The 14,535-nt window shown below is 34.0% G+C and overlaps 1 protein-coding gene and 1 long non-coding RNA gene across 3 annotated transcripts in view; one reads left to right on the plus strand and one right to left on the minus strand.

Annotated features, from left to right (window-relative positions):
- The window catches only part of LOC118182338 (uncharacterized), a 315,423-nt gene that overhangs the window by 258,265 nt on the left and 42,623 nt on the right, over positions 1-14,535 (plus strand). The window lies entirely within an intron of this gene.
- Positions 1-14,535, minus strand: part of LOC118182336 (MFS-type transporter SLC18B1-like) — a 102,464-nt gene that overhangs the window by 78,132 nt on the left and 9,797 nt on the right. Inside the window, exon 1 of one of the 2 annotated variants that reach the window (XM_035351670.2) lies at positions 3,602-3,832. The exons of the other annotated variant lie outside the window; for it this stretch is intronic. The gene's annotated coding sequence lies outside the window, so the exon portion shown is untranslated. Of the gene's footprint in view, positions 1-3,601; positions 3,833-14,535 lie in introns of those variants that run through there. 2 annotated transcript variants of the gene reach the window in all.

Below are 14,535 nucleotides of genomic sequence, written 5' to 3' on the forward strand. Positions count from 1 at the left end.
TGTGTTTGACGTAGATTTAATTGAAACTCTACCGATTTCGAAGGAGACTGAATCTCTCTTGACGTTCTAGCGTATTTAATTACAACATATCCATGTGACACTTATCATTAATTAAATTAAGAGAATCCTAGAGTAATGAAACTTTGATAGGCGATGTTCCCACATTAACAATTATCTGTGGTTTTAAAGGAATATACACTCACTTCCAAAATTTAAGCACGAAGATGTAAAATGCAAAAAAATCAACAAATACTGCTTTGATTGACACAAACTTCGGCAGGAAAGTAGCATATATATTTATGCATAAAACAAAAGCAATAATTATATACAGAAATGAAAACAATATTAAAATTTTGTAAGTTATCAGGTAATGACATGCTGGAGACTTAAACAGAATCGTGTATAAAGTGAAAATAAACAGCATAAAATGAAAAAAGGACATTAATAGGGTATGTGATCCCCCCTCATCTGTAAACAAAGTTTACACCTTGTGACCATGCTCTCAATTAGGTGGTCAACCACTGCAGAATTAAGCAATCGCCATTCTTCTTGTAGAGCCGTTTGCAGCTCAATAAGTGTGGCTGGATGTGGGAAACGTGAAGATACAGCACGGCCGAGAGCATCCCAAAGATTTCAATGGGATTAAGGTCGGGCGAATATGCTGGCCCCGCCATACGCGCAATCCCTTCAATCTCCAGTTAGTCATCGACGATGTCAGCTCTATGGAGACGTGCGTTATCGTCCATTAAAACAAAAGTAGGGCCAACTGCTGCAGCGTAGAATCTCACAATGGGTTCTAGGACTTCATCTCGATACCGGACAGCCGTCAAAGAACCCCGTTTAAAGATGTGCAGGTCGGTGCGGTATCCTAATGAAATCCCTGCCCACACCACAATACTTCCGCCTCGGAATGCGTGATGTTCGGTGATGTTTTGGGACTGATTGCGTGTTCGTTGTTCACACCATATCCTTATACGCTTGTCATCTGGCTCCAGAGCAAATCTTGACTCATCCGTAAACATGACATTGCCCCAGTCAGACGCATTCCAATTGACATGTTCCCGGCACCACTGTAATCGTGCTCCTCTTGATTGGACGGATAGAGGAACACAAACTCGAGGTACCCGGGCGTACAGTCCACTCAGATGTAATCTTCGGCGTACAGTAGCTGCAGATATCGCCTTACCAATGGACGCTGTAGCCATAGATGTCACACGTGTGGAGGTCGCTCTGCGATTCCGCTTGGCTACGACAGCAATATATCGATCTTCCGCGGGGGTTGGGCGACCGGCTACGGGCCTTCAGACAACTGTCTGTGGGGTTTGGAATTGTTTCCATAAACGTGAAATTACAGAATGATGAACGCCGAAGAAAAGAGCAACATCTGTGATCGACTGTTCTTCTTCAATGCGCCCCACAGCACGCCAGCGCTCAGAATCTTCCATTCGTCTTCTGGAAGTCATAGAAACACGTATGTCTTGAAAACAAATTGTACGAAAGTTTTAAACACTTTCTGTCAGCACTTGCAGTCAACTTCTGTGACCCTTCATAAAGCTGGCTCTTATAAGACTGCCTTTTTTGCATATTTCTTGACAGGAAAACGCGATTGGCTGTTACCCAACATATTTACATACTTCCATCTACCTCTACAGCGAATTGCATCCTCTTCAATGCTGATTGGCTTCCGGAAATTAGCATTTTCCTCTCGGTGCTGATTTGGAAGTGAGTGTCTTTTAATTCAATGTATGATGCAAAAAGCTCCTATTATAAATTTGCCTATTATTTTGTCCTTCATATCAGCCTATTATTTTGCATTTCATATCAGTATTTATATGAGCTCAGGTAAAAGGAATTTAGCAAGAATGGTCATCTTCCCGAAATTCTTGGGATTTTATTTACCCTAATTCTTTTAATTACAAATAAAAATTACGTTTTCTTTATTGATAAATTGAAAATGCATAATCATATGTTCAATAACTTATTTTTTTTAGTTATTTATTAAATATTTGCTTATTATAAAGATTTATTCTTATAATTTATTAGTAAATTCAAACTCAATGTTTCATTTTTATTTAATATCATCTCTCCAATCCACATTTTAGCTGTTCCTTTTTTAATATTTTTTCTACTTCCTCATAGTAATAAATTCTAACACGCGGTGGATTTATTTATAGTTATATAAATAGTTTCCCGGAAGATAATTTTTTTTGGAATATTTTTCACCTGATCTCTTACCGGATTCATTCATAATTTGTGAACGCTAAATTTTTGTTTTCTCTATTTCAAAATTTATTAAAATAGTAGCAATATCTCCGATAGCCTGTTAAAAGAGCAAGATATAATAAACAAGATGGAAAGGAAAGCGAAATTTCAACACATAGTGGCGTGTGAATTAATGACGACAAATTGCATTTTCTCACTTTAAAAAATAATAAAAAAAATTATCTAGATTACTAGCATGAAACGTTACCCATTTCTAACAGTTTTTATTATGTGATAAAAGAAAGCTTACAAATACGCTACTGTTTCGTTTTGCATTAACTTGCTTCATTGCTTCATAAAAATATTCGTGCAGCTGTATTTACTGTTGCGAATCAAACATCTGTTTTATTACAAAAAATATGACCAAATTTTACGAACAAACAGATTTTACGTAAGAATTTATCTATGACTATAATAAAATTTCACCAATATGTAATCAATCTCAAATGTCTGAAATTCTTTTATTTTTGACAAATGCAAACAATTACCGTTCTTTCCCTGTTCGATAAAAAAAAGTCATCCTCATATCTGTATAAACTAGTTTTGATAAAACCATTAACGTATCGTTAAAACAGTACTTTCCTGTAATATTACTCGTATATAGGAACGTTATGTGCTTGTTTAAATTAACAGAAATTGAATCCCCCATTTGATTCACGAAAATAATATCCAACTTCATCTCTGTGTAAAGAAGGACAAAAAAAGACCGATTTCCTGTTCTTATGAGGAAATAAGAAAGATTTTTCACTGAATACTGAGGATGAAATATTTCAATTTTACCTTGGAAAAAATGAGCAAATGATTACAAGAATTTTAAATCTTTGTTGGCCCTTTTACTAATAAATACGTAATATATTTTAACTTTTAACTTATATAGTATGAATTCAGGTATCCACATGTCATATTTCATTTGATAGTTTGGGGAAGTAATAGCATCTTGTATCCAATGACAGACAAGTACGATGATTATATTTGGATGGAAAATATTACGAATATTTGTGTACTTTGCTTTAGTCACTTTTAGTGTGAGAAAATTATTAATCATTTTTAGGAATAACTGTTTATATACCTGAAATGCTTCTCGAAAAGTATAATTTTATTATGGGTTTACGAAATCTGACAGTAATAACTATGAGGAAATTTTTTATCATGCTAGTTAATTGCCAATACAGAAAAGTAAATAATAATAATAATAAATTAAAAGTTCTCATTTTGTAATTTTGATGCAGGCATGAATTAATGATGCTTTATTTTTTTCAATTTAATATGCATATGTATCTATCTTCCTCCAACAAAAATGCTTAGATTAAAATCAAAATAAACTGAAACACATAATTACCTGAAAAATATTCCTCTTCTTAACTGCGTTTGGTGAAATTATTATTCCTACCCATAATTTTTGAGCTCCGAATCCTATTCTCCTCAGCCTAATTATAAATAATCGTCTCAAATGCGTGGCTCAAACTGAAAAATAAGCAGGCTTGAAAAGCTCCGAAGCCGAGCGGATGCAGCCATGAGCCAATAAGATCCGGAACTCTTGATGTAAACAATAATTATCGCTAACTGGAGAACACTCGATCGAAGCTCAGAATAAATACACTGGAGAGGAAAGAAAACCTAATTTTATTGCTGTAAATAGCTCTTATCATTGTGTTGATAGTAAAGAAACAATCACTTTTTCTGCCGGAATAGTTTTTCATTATCTAAATGAGAGGTGCACTTAGCCCTCGTAAACACACTAAGAAGGAACGTGGAATGAGTAATATGGTTTAGTTCAGATAGAATTTAACACGCGTAGATCAAAGCTTTCTTATTAATGTTTTAGATAGATTACTAGCATGAAACGCGGTGTAAACGAATATTTCAGCTGAATAATTGTACTCAGACCGAACTTTTGTAACCAGAATTTCAACTATTTTCATTCCCTATTTTCCTTGTTCGTACAGTAAATAATAAAAGTGGCGATTGAATAAGTGCACAAATATGTTACTTTCTCTGAATTTTTTTTAAAAAAAGCAACAGATTTATTCGGATACGCATTGTAAAAGATTATGGCGTTTTATATCAGAAACATATCCCATCGCATGAAGTGTTGAAGCAATTGTTTGAACCAGTTCGAAGTTAGAGATTGGAGAGTTCTAAAGGTCATAACAAATTTCAAGATCAAATAAAAATATTGTTTGATCTTGAACAATGATGAAACTTTCTAGGATTCGTTTGTCGATGATAAAACAAAGTAAGATTTTTCAACCCAATTTTTTTTTTTTTACCCAAGACTTGATTTCCAAAACTAGAAATACCGAAGTCCTATGGAAAGGAGCCAGGAATGAAAAACAATAAATAAATAAAAAATAATTAATAATTTAAAGGCAGTAAAATGTAAAGAAGTAAATAAAAGCTTAATACGAATTCAATAATACGTAATTCAATACGTAGATCAATAATACGTAATTCAATAGTAAAATAAAATATCACAACTCGTCATATTTGTGACTCCAGCTGGAATTGAAATTTCATTCAAAATCTAAGAAATAGCTCAGCTCATTCTGGTTGAAGCCTTGAATATATTTCAAGAGATGATAGAAACAAAGACTATTCTTTTTCCAGCACACAATGAAATAGAGTAAAACGGTTAAGCTTTACTATTGAGAATAGAAAGAATGTTGAAAACAGTAAAAGAGCAAGCAAGGGAGTTTTAACAGAGATGTGTAAGCAAGAAAACAAAGAGAGAAGAGTCCAACATCCCCAAAGGGTATAATTCTATCTATCAGGTTGAATGTAACACCAGCACTGAACATGCACAACTAGGGTTGTCACTTATAGTACTTTCGGAAGCAATAAATTTACCCACTCATAACGCTGCACTTCCTGGAGATTAAGACTTTGACATGAGAGTGGAGTCTTTTCTCTCCTTACAAGTCTCAATCTCTGCCGAAAGGGTTATTTCCCAGAGACAGTGAAACGTAGATTAAGAATCGATTTTTACGGCATGTTATTAAATTAAATTTTCGATATCAAGAAATTTTTTTGGTAAAATCGTGGTTAAGGTACATAAATGAAGTGCCGAGGACTCCGGTGCTCTCCGGCTAGAATCAGGATTTATATCAAAAATTGGGAAGTACCGGGGCAGGGCTTCAATGTCCTCTGGCGCAGCAATTAAATCTCTCTGTCTGTACCTAAGTTCTAGCTGAGTTTCAGTTTTAGAAATTCAAAAGCTTTAAGTTATTTCTATAATCAGAAAAACTTTGTATTAGTTTTGAAATGCTTTTCCTTTCTCAAACGTTAGTAAAAAGTAATAAAATAGTCAGTAAATATTTATGTGAGTACTTAAAAATTTCGAATTGGTTTGGTTTGTTTAATTATGGCAAAGCACACTAGGGCTATCTGCCTAAGGGGAGGAATGCCTTCGTGGAGGACTTTCTAAGGGAAACTGACTCGTATACACGTTACACAAGGGAAAAACCACGAAAACGCCCATGCAGCCAGCCCGTTCGCGGGATTCGAACCTCGGACCGAACTACTAGTGTTCAGCGACTTTTCGCTCGGCCGCTGGTGGGCCTAAAAATTTCGGAAGTAAGTTTTAAGTTTCTATTGGAGTTTATTTAAATCTAAAAACAGCAATATTTTCAAAATTTCATGTTTCTTAAAGTGACATACGAACCAAAAGGTAACAGCGTCAACACTAATTCCATTACAGCAAAGAAATATATCTTTTTCATGGTTTTACAAAATACTATTAAAAGTAAAATAAAATGTAAAGTATCGTCGATGTTTTTATGGCTGCAAACTATAAAAAAATGAAACTTTGCAAAAACATTTTGCTCCTAAAGCTCAGTGTAACATAAGCGTAAAAACTTCCACCATTGACCGAATGTTGGTAGTTCGACGAGGATTCAAGCTCAGATCAACAGGTTGACTGCATGGCTAGTTTTCGAAGGTATGTGTAACGTGAATACGAGCCAATTTTCCTCAGAAAGCCCGTCATAAAGGCATTCTTTCCCACAGGCAGATAGCCCTCATGTGCTTTGCCATGTTCAGACATTCTAACTTAATATAACCATACAGCGTGAGGAAACAAATATGTCTATACATATAGTATAAACAATAAGTCATATTAAAATGCAAGGAAATAGTTATGTATTAGTTCAGAAAGACATTGATTTTTTTTTTCAAATTATACGGTTGTAGTTTCTTTCAGTGAAGCTTATAAAATGATTATAGAGAGTCCTTCTAAAAAGATGTAATTTAAAAATCTTAGTAATCCTTTTATTTCTATTAATATTAAACTTATATATCTGGGTTTGAATTTCGCTAGCTTTCCTAAAAATGAGTATTAAATGTTTCATACTCCAAATAAGAAATTTTATTTTCTTAATAAAAAGTGTGTTCTACAAGTAAGTAAACATTGCACAATTATTGCAGTGAAAAATACCTGTAAAGAGTATCAAGTTTCTATCAACATTTGGAGATTTTTATCATATGATGCAGGTAAACTTTAATGACTTTTCATTAGCTCATGATAATGATCGTAATAAATAATTTCAATATCTCAAAATATTTATGATCATTTTGATCACAAAAGGATTTTCTTCACTGATAATATCATTAACTACAGTATTGAGATTTGCGTAGATAATTGCATTGTGATATTTACTAAAGAGATTAGATTTGATTATATTTTCCCTATATTGCCCCACAAGGTCTTCTGTGAAATTCTCCAAACACGTGTCAATCCGTAAAATCCGTATCTAGGGGTCAGCACGTGCCTGAAGGAGTACCATTTTGCTAAAATAATTAAATCCATATGCAGGAGCTGCTAAAGCTAAGGATACGATTATGAAGTGGCTTATGTGGTCCCATAATGGGTCTTAATAAGCTACATAAGAAAATTAAAGCTCTCAGAACACATGACTTTAACTAGCTAGCAGGAGAAACTCCAAGAACGGTCAAGTAACTGGAGAGACCCTTGTCTCCTGTACTGCATGCGTAGGAATCGGATGCAGCGGGAAGCGACGAGAGATAAAAGTCACGCTGAGCAACAAAATGAGTAAACGCCGGCGGTCAAAACTAGATTACAAAATTATGGCCTTTAAGCATGTGAGTATCAAATGGTCTGATCAAATTATCTTCTGGAATGATACGGTAACTAAGAAGTTCTGAAAAATTTTTAGCATCACAACTAAGTCCAGTTTTGAAGAAATGCTTATTAAGTTTAGTAATGTTTTCCACTATAGGATAGCTTTTCAAGTCATCATAGGTCAATTTGTCTCTAATCAGGTAATGGGCATTTACAGTTCTTCTCAGAATCTTATTCTGTACTACCAGAAATTTGCGGAAGTCTGCTTTTGAGGCTGACGTCCAGGCTACAGATGCTGCAGGCTCAATGTCTAAATCAAATTCTGGAGTGTCGAGATGGCGTTATTGGGTTGGGTTGGATGCTCTGTAGAGATAATTAGGTAATTTCGAAGCAGGAGATATGGAAAATGATCAATGCCCTAGCCGGGACTCGAACCGCCGACCTCTAAGATGCATGCTAAGAAGGCGGGAGAAATACCTTATAGCTATGCAAGCAGAAAAGCTGGCAGCTTTTATAAATGAAGTGTAATGCCCTTTGTCTAGATTAAACTGGGCTCTTCCCCCTTTTTTTTGTCTTCAGTGGCTCATATACATCACGTTAGGTGTCTCAACGTGATGAACGAGTGGGGTTGCTCGTTATCTGATGTGGGTAAGCATACACTAGGGTTGATAATATTTTCAGGCAATGGTTTGACCATAATTTTTTCTACTAGAGACTTTATTCAATTTTGATATGACAGAAGGTTTCATTTGTTTAAATCTTAAATTCATTCATCTAGTCACTCTTCACTTCATACATTATGTCTGATTAATTACATAGATTTGCGTCTTCTGTTTCATAATGATGAGTTCTTAAAAAAGCAAATATTTATTATCATTTTAATTATAAAATTTAAAATTATCATATTTTGAAATGTTTCGCAAATTTCGTTACTTGTACTACCAATATTTATGGTTATGCGATTTTGCGAACGTTTTGCTACTTCATCAATTTACAGTGCTACGCATGTTTTATTATGATAATTTTTAAATTATGTTTTGAAATAAGTGCATATTAAAACATTACCTATTAAAACTAATTCATAGTAATAAAAATAATATCTTATTTAAACTTAAACTTAGCGAATGTCAATTCTGTGACTATGAGTCAAGCGTAAGCTCAAATAGGAGCAGTCTTCCAGCTTCCGGCGCATGCTTGTAAGTGGTATTAGCATATGTCTCCGTCCTTTATTTAATACTTCAGTGATCTGGAAGTATGATTTCAAAAAAGGTTTTGGAAAGTTTACACTATTGTTTGGTACTTGCGTTTTAACACAGCACCTTGTCACAATTCGGCAATCTTTTACAGACGAAAAAGGATGATCAAATAAGTCGCCATTCAATTTGATTGCAAGAATTAACTTATTACATATATACTTTATATTCTACTCAGGTATTTATCCCAAAATTGAACAATAAATTTACTTACAAGCTGGATTTTATGTCTTTTATTCTAGTCGAATTTCATGGCAATCGCTTTAATAACAGATTCAGATTACTTGTTCCCTTTACCAGTTTTGCAGTAAATTGCTCGATTCTTACCGCAATTTTTTCCGTTGCTGGCAATTTCTACAAGTGCAGATTTTAAAATTGAGTTTAAGTCAAAAAATATCATGATTTTTCTATAAAAAATTATTGGAACTTGGAATACAACAAAAGGAGCGCTTTCGAAAATGGCGATATTGCTAAATTAAAGAATTCTTATTAGTATGGTTGCCTGAAGGGTTGTTATAAGCATGCTGCCAAAGTTTGGCACATTCTGAAAAATCTGGGGACATCTACTAAGGTTAAGGCATTAATATGTAAGTTCCTACTTGTATTTATCAAGGTCTATATTCTTTGATATATTCAAAGTGCTTGAAAAATGAATAATACATCATCAGAGCTGGAGTTTCAACAAGGGCTTTTCAATCTTTTTGTGTGAAAGATATGAACTCGGAGGCTAAAGAATTGCTGGTTGTTTAGCTTAAAAAAATTATTAATAAAAAAAAATTACGAAAAGACCTAATCACCAGATTTAAAGCAAATTATATGCCATAAATTATAATATTTATTAATGTTTTGTTGTTCTAAATGTTTTGTTTTCAGTCAGTGGAATTATTTTAGATTTCAGATTATTAATAGGTGGACTGAAGGACTGAAGGCCTGTAGGATACATACTAAATACTGATAAATTAAATGAAACGAAATTTATTCTTGTCTACCTTTTTGATTATATTTGTTGATAAGACAAGAAATCGGCATTCTAAACAAATTTAAAATGCGAGCAACATTAGATGTCCTAATAACAGCCCAAGGGAACATAATAGAGTTGAACGTGGCTTTTATTTTTATAATCAATTCTAAATAGCACTCCATCCACTTCAAAATAAATGAAAGAAAATCCATTCTACTTTACAATTTGTTTAAACGTTGTTTCTGTGGAACTATGAGCACGCCCAAATATAATAATTGTTTGTGATCAGAATGTGGTAAAACAACAGTTCAACATTCAAAATGGAAAACTAATTGAAAAGTACTACCTTAAAATAATTATATCTAAACTAATTAGGACAAGAAACAGTAAAGACGAAGAATAAACTGCCAACTAGAAAAAAAAGGAACCAGCATAAACAATACAAATCTAGCAATGCACCTAGCAACAGATATGAAAATAATAAAAGAGAAATAACAGTCTGATAATTAATTAAAACGAGAAGCTAAAGCATTAAAAAATAAACAACATAATTTTCAGTTTTTTCTCTAATTCTTAATGAAAAGACTGAACATTTGTCTTGATGGCTTGGCACTTGGTGGACAAGCAATAAGAACGAGCCGAAAATTTTTAATTCTAAAATTTATGTGTACTCTACCGCTGTCTTGATTAATTTTTTATCTTTTCCTTCAACACGTCTTCTTATCTTTCCTAACATTTTTGTTATCATTTCCTAACTGTAGTTTAAAGTAGTAACTGCTGTTTGGTAAGAAAGAGAAGCTTATACAGGAAGTATGCATGATACTTCCTGGAGAGGCAATGAACTTAATCCAGTTTTAAACTGCATTATTTAATAAGCAGCAATTTGACATGCGCTATTTTATACAGCAAACGCTCGTTAACCTGAACCTCAGAAAACCGAAAAATCAAGAACTGGGTTGTAGAAACATTAGGTATTTTGGAAGCAGGAAACATGAAAAATTAGCAACGCCTTCGCTGGGAATCGAACCGCAGAACTCTCAATACGCGCTGAGCTTCCAGACCACTACATCACGAAGGCTCGCTAAGAAGGCGGAAGAAATACCTTATATACTCCCCCTTTTAAGGGGCGACTGGGGTTTTTAGGGGACCCAATCGTCAAATCCTGGCTGAGGAGAATCCTCATCCAACACCCTTTTAGTTCGGGCGCCACTTGTAGAGACATTAGGTATTTTTTAAGCAGGCAAGATGAAAAATTAGCAACGCCTTCGCTGGGAATCGAACCGCGGACCTCTCAATACGCGCTGAGAGTGCAGACCACTACACCACGAAGGCTCACTAAGAAGGCGGGAGAAATACGGATGTTACGGCAGGAGATGTTTTATTTCTGGAATAGTTTTTTCTGCATATTAACCATATGCGTACTGTAATGTGTTACGCAAGTCGTCATAGAAAACACTACATTGCTACATTAATTACTGTACTGCAACTTGAAAAAATGCACTAACAGATAATTTTTTGGGTGAAATATTCCTGCATATTGTTCTGTCGCAGTCAGAAACGAAAATGTTTGTTAACTTCACAGTCAACTGTATTCATGGCTTCCATAGAACTAACTAGTGGTCAGTTCTGATGTTGAAGCAAAATGTTCTACAGTGTCAAAGGCGTGTAATATTTCCTGACGGCTGGACGGAATGATATCGTCCTCCTCACTTTCTTCTGATGACATCTCTTGCACCTCAGACACAACGATTTGTACATTAAACTCCACTGCAGTACACACACATCCCCACTAGCAAATTCCTCAAAACTTAAAACCAGGATTTGCATCGTTTTGTAGACTATTCCATTCGTCATGTATATCACTATGTAACTCACCCACAAGACTAGCGTCTTTATGTCTCCAAGCTCTGCTAAAGTATTTCTGTATGCTCTGTGATGTCTGGATTTCCAGAGCTTGACGATAACTTTTATTGCATCAAGCACACTCCAATTTGGCGTTTCCGTCTCCTTTTCAGCAGCGCGAATTGCAACTCTCACAAGTCGCTTGCGAAGAAACCACTTCATAACTACAATAATGCCTTGACCCAAAGGCTGAAGACGACTTGTTGCTTTTTTTTGGGGGGAGGGAATCAAACTTTACATTGGTTAAGTTTAGATCATGCACATTATAGGCTGTACACCTGCCCAGAGTCATAACATGTTTTCAATTAAAAGAAACAGAATATTTCTGAACGTAGCTCTAGCAGAGATACAACAGGAACATCTTTTTTTTTAATCCAGTGGCGAGCACTAGCCACTCCTAAGGCAAGAAGTGGGGCTATTTTCTTGTGGAGGCACTTAATAAACGACCACCGTTGCCTCCTATGAAGGGACATACAAACATGCCTTCTTCTGGATTCGAACCCAGAACCTTTGGTACTGCAGTGGGCTCCCCTAATCACTATACCGTCTGAACGGCACAGGGAAAAAAATGAAAACATTAAAATTTCGTCTTAAATCATAAAATCTAAAAATAAATCATAAAATCAGACTAAAAAACAGTTCACAATTCGTGCTAATCGAAATTCGAATGAATCGATAAAACTGCCTCTAAGATCATTAGCATCGCTGCCAGAACCGAAATTTTGTTCATATTAACCGAGTGTTCGAATTAAGCGAGATCGTGTTGTTAAGGGGAATTTACTGTATTTCAAACTAGGTTATCGTCCTTAATTTTGGAGATAATGTAATTTCTGATGGGCGATGAAATTACTAAAACAATACTTTTAGAAATTCCACGATTTCTTCATTAAGATGTCTTTGTTTAACGTAATTTTATCTTATAAATAGCCACATTTCGTTACTCTCTTTGCAGATAGGAGTAGAAGAATGCGAACTCTTATTTTCTGCGATTATTGTTATCTGCAGTGATAAACATTTTGGTGGTTTTCCTGCAAATATACTTTCATTTCCAGGCAGATGTACTGTAAACACATTAACAGTAAAAGGAATATTTAATTCTAACTCGGTAAAACAATTGCTTTGTCAGATCACAAAATGTCCTTTTCCTTTTAAGACTGTTTCTAAAACGTATATTTAATTTTCTCTATTATTTATTTAGTATTTCGCTATACCTACAGGAAAATTAACTAATGTTCATCTCAGTATTATAGTCTTTATTCCAAGAAGTATGGTTAATTGTAGCATTTAAACATTGTTATTAGAATTTTATATAAATAATGAAAGAAATTTTAGATCTTTCACATTTTTATTACTTTTGAACACTTTCTTTCACAGCCTTTTGCATGATACCTTAAAAAAGCAATTTTTTATATAAAAAGTGATTTTTCTTTTTACTTTCGAACTGCTGTTTGGGAAAAAAAATAAGTGTAAAAATATTTTTCGCATTAAAAAATGATTACTGATGTAAACACATCTGATGCTTAAATTATGCAAAAAGATAATGTATTTTAATTTAAAGCAGTGTTATTAACAATTTCACCTGTCATTATAAGCTTAGCAGAGAATTCCCTCATGAATTATGAAAGTGTTTGTTTGTATTGTGGATTTCTTTATTACCTCTTTTGTTTTTATTCCTAAATTTTATTTTCATTACAACAGAGAAACAAATTTCTTATCGACAATTCCATTATACTTTGTGTATGTCCATACCGCACTTGCAAATTAGATACAGTCCACGGAGTATAATGATGGAGGAGAAACTGCATCGCGAGTATTATACAATTTTTTTATTTTTGCAGGATAATATTCTATTAATTGCACAGTGGATTCTGATTATATTTTACGATTCAAACTGTAAAATAGAATTTCTACGTCTTATTTGGTTAAATGATTGTAATGATATTCATAAATTACTTGGTTTAAGTTGTAGAGACATTGACATTAGGTTATTTCGAAGCAGGAGAGATGAAAAATGTCAATGCTCTCTCCGGAACTCGAACCACGGACCTCTCAAATACGCGACGAGCATGTTGACGAACCACGAAGACATGCTAAGAAGGCGGGAGAAATACCTTACATACTCTCCCTTGTAAAGGATGACTGGGGATTAAGGAACCCAGTCGCCAAATCCGGGTTGAGAAGAATCATCATTCATCATCCTTTTTTAGTTCGGGCGCCACTTTAGAGACATTAGGATATTTTCTTTGAAGTAGAAGACATGCAAAATGAGCAATGCCCTCGCTAGACTCGAGCCACGGATCTCTCGAATACGCGCCAAGTGTGTTGACCACGAAGACATGGTAAAAAGGCGAGATAAATACCTTATAAAGTAAAAGTTCTTTTTTCGGTTAATCATATTACAACTAAAAATATTTAGTGTACTAAAAAATATGAAAACATTGAAATTTCGTCTTAAATCATAAAATTTGATTACAGTTTATTTTTCTCTGTCTGTTGTAAAATACTTATATCTTACCGCATACTTTATCTTACTTACTTTGATATAAACTATGAGGACAGTTTAGTAAACTTTACATAGAATATCGTACTTTAATAAAAAAGACAGAGGAAATATATATATCTTTAAATGCTGTTAATTTTATCATACAAAATTTTGGGGGGAATATTTCCATATCTTTTTTATTTTAAAAGGATTAAGTTATGATTCAGATATTAGAAAAATTTTGAATTACATTCATACTTAAATTGAAGCAGTTATTCTGAATGAACTCACATTTTATGCTGTTCATAATTAAATATTCATGACCAAAACCAGTAAAGGAGTATAACTGAGTTGCTTTAATACATCTATAATTAATGCCCTGCTAGTATTTTGAGCAGTGTTTTAAACTTTTTTTGAACTGTAACTTCTATCCAAAACATGCAACATCCTAGCTATTGTGAAAAGGTATCATGTGTCTTTCCTATTATAGGTCATGTGTCAACAATTTCTACAGAAATAATGTGTGCAAACATTAACATTGGTTACTGTTAAATTATATCTGTTACTCTCATTACTTATAAAAACTTTCTTTTTCTTT

Source organism: Stegodyphus dumicola, chromosome X2 (assembly GCF_044657685.1).
Source record: "Stegodyphus dumicola isolate Sdum_Otavi_A_Nest chromosome X2, ASM4465768v1".
Classification (NCBI taxonomy): domain Eukaryota; kingdom Metazoa; phylum Arthropoda; class Arachnida; order Araneae; family Eresidae; genus Stegodyphus; species Stegodyphus dumicola.